A 3,241-nucleotide genomic window follows, 5' to 3' on the forward strand; every position below is an offset into this window, starting at 1 on the left:
TTTTATATTTCGGGATGATTGGAGATTTATCTGTGGAGCCTAGTTAGTAAGTTCGCGAATGATTCGCGAATCATTCGCGAATTTTTCTGTATCACGGATTTTACCGTTTTATTCTCGAACGTTTGCAACTCCGAACCCAAATCGCGTATTATGTGGTATTCCCGGATTATTCGCGAACCGTTCACGAATTTTACGTATTCCGAATGATACGTCCGCTTAATTCGCCATAAATTCTTTAGCTTTTACTTTTCAAAGACTCCACTTTTTGGGCTTTACTGCCTTCCGAACATACACGACCGAATATTTGACGTGTTGTAATTTTTATGAAACAAAAACGACTGAAGAGATTTGAAGGTGAAGGTGAGAGAGATCTCAAACTCACTAACCAAGCATCTAAACCACCATACGACGTCCTCTTGGATAACTAATGTTGTATATATTATTAATATCATCATATTAAGTTTATTTTTTCTTTAAATAACTCACACATATGCATAAAAATTGGTCTATGACCTTATAAATACAAATTATTTGTTATATATAGATACCGAATTTTCAGAGCCGAACTCACATTTATAAATCGAATTATACACGTACGTATGCCGTTCCGAATTACTGACGAATCACGTCCCGTTGACCGAATTTTGGACCGAATCTGGATTTTACAAAACCGTATAATACTCGTACGTTTGCCGTTCCGTACGTTTGCCGAATCCCGAATTGCTAACTAGGCTTGGAGTACTAGGTCGACTCGTATGGGTAGAGGTGTAAATTGGGTGGTGCCAGCACGAACACATCCCAGCACAACACGCTAAAATTTGAGCACAACCCAGTCCAGCACGTGATTTAGCCCAGCACGGCACATCGCGGCACAACACGTTAGTTAAATACGACTGGGTTTGACTAATTGGCACAGTAGCCCAGCATAGCACGCGGCACGGATTAGCACGTGGCACGACACAACACAGCACGTTAAGAAAGCACGTCATAATATGTATAAAATACTAAGAAACATGGCGCAATACATCACATTTTGTGTATATTTCAATAAAAAGCCTTTATTCTAGCCAATTATTGACATTTTATCATCGTTATGTTGACTTATTTTCATAATAACTCATATCATACCTAAATATTTAGAAAACATTTATATTGGAAAATACAAAATAAATGTGTAAGGACCCTCAAGCTCGTCAACGCTATTAGACTAGTCAAGAGACATATTAGCCGATAATAACGATATTAGTTTAACTCGAACGCTACTTCATAGAAATTAATCTAGAAACGATCTAGATACGAAACTAGTATCGCTGGATAGATCTTGAGAAGTTATGCGCAATGGACTCAGATATCAAATGAAGAAGTAATCATCGGATTAGTAAGAAGGGAAAAATAGTCTTTTTGATATTAGACCGACTGGGGATTCCCTTAACATTCAACGGGTGTTCCATAAACTTCCTTTGGCCTTATCAACCCAAATCGAAAGGATAAACTCTCATTTCTTCTTTTCTCTTCTTCTTCTTTCTTTTTCCCCTTTTCTTCATCTGTTGAGAGTTTGATAATCAGAAGTGATGTTTTTGAGATTGAATCAAGAGTAGAAAGATCAAGGAAGGTTCCTGGTGGTGATGATTGTGTTGTGGTAAGTTCTGAGTTAAAAGAAGTGACGAGTTAGAGAAGATAAGTTAGGGATTTTGGATTTGAAGTTGGGTTTGTGAAGTACTGAGGATTATATTGAGTTGATGGTAGATGAAGATTGAATGGGTTGATGATGAATTGATGTTATGGGACTGTTGTGATGAAGAATCAAGATAAAAAGGTAAATTAGGATTCTTTTGAATTGAAGGTTAAATTGTATGAAATTGACTGAATAGTTGAGTAATTCGAGGTGGGTTTTGATTAGGTATGAATTAGAATTATTTATTTAGTTTCAATTTCGATTTCAGAGAAGATTAAGATTTATGTTCTTCCCCAAATTGGAAGTTAGGGTTTCCGAGAATCAGAGATGATGATGAGGAATGAGGGGTTTTCGTTAATCTGGAGGCGAGTTGGTGAACTGAGTTAAGTGAAGAAGGAATTGTATCCAACTACGAGAGTAACACATATTTTAGGTAATTGTTTCTCCGAGGTGATTCAAATTAGTTATTCAGTTTCATTGTTTGATTATAATGTGATTGTTTTAGAGCTGATAATTGAAATGGGTATGTCAGAGATGGATATATGGTTGTAGCATAGGTTGATGTGAATTATATGTTTGAATCTTTACTAGATTGAAGGTTTACATGGAGTTGTTGGTTATGAAATTTCAGAAGTATTGTTAGTGCTGTTGGTATGTACAAATGGTGATGATATTGGTCTGGTGTTGTGTTTGTTAGTATTATGATTGCAGTTAGATGTATTGGATAACCAATGGAGGGATGCAGAGTTAAAGTATATTTGTGTTGTGATTAGTAATGGAGATGAAGTTGAGTTACTGATAGGTTTGTGCTAACTTGCAGCTAAAGATTATGGAAATGAGTAGATTTAATGATGATGAGAATGCCAGAGAATTGTTAGTGAAGGAATTGAAGTGGTGTTTTGCTTAGGGATGTAATACAAAGGAGTTAGAGTGTTGGATGTTGCATAAGATTGAAATTGCAGGTGGTGATATTCTGAGAATGTGTGTGCTGGTGGTGGTAATGGAATTGGTTAAACTGAGTTATTGTTTGATCTGAGTACAGATTGAAGTTGAATTATGGCTAGTGGTTTTGAATTGAGATGGGGTTGAACTTAACTTATAGTGGTGTTGATGTTGCAGTTCATGGGGTTGGATGTGATATAACTAATATGGATGTATGTAGATGAGATTGCAACTGCTACCTTAAGGTAAGCTGAATTGTATTTGGAAATGAGTTATGAAGTTGTTCTGTATTTGTATTGAAGTTGTAGAATTATTTTAAAGTGAATAACTTGTGTAATGATCAACTGAATAGAACCCGGATGGTTGTGATCTTGTAACTGTAATAGAGTTTAGACCAGTTAGTCATCCCAGTCAGTCTAGCTGACTTACCTAAATCAGTCTTAGTGACTGAGTTAACCCAGTCTTGACTCATTTGATTAGAATAGTTGGACTTTGACTTGACCAGTTCTGGACTCTGACCTTGACTTTAGACGTGGACCGTCAGTTGACCCGTGGACTGTTAGTTTGACCACTGGTTGACTCAGATGGACTGGACCCTAGCTTAATGGGCCTGTTTACTGAACC

The 3,241-nt window shown here is 36.7% G+C and overlaps 1 long non-coding RNA gene across 1 annotated transcript; it reads left to right on the plus strand.

Moving 5' to 3' along the window:
* The first annotated feature begins 1,519 nt into the window (after positions 1 to 1,519).
* LOC113295846 lies at positions 1,520 to 2,918 on the plus strand. The gene is made up of 2 exons (XR_003332938.1): positions 1,520 to 1,816; positions 1,944 to 2,918. It is a non-coding gene; the product is annotated as an uncharacterized LOC113295846 (long non-coding RNA).
* The last annotated feature ends 323 nt before the right edge of the window (positions 2,919 to 3,241 follow it).

Source organism: Papaver somniferum, chromosome 7 (assembly GCF_003573695.1).
Source record: "Papaver somniferum cultivar HN1 chromosome 7, ASM357369v1, whole genome shotgun sequence".
NCBI classification, from domain to species: Eukaryota; Viridiplantae; Streptophyta; class Magnoliopsida; order Ranunculales; family Papaveraceae; genus Papaver; species Papaver somniferum.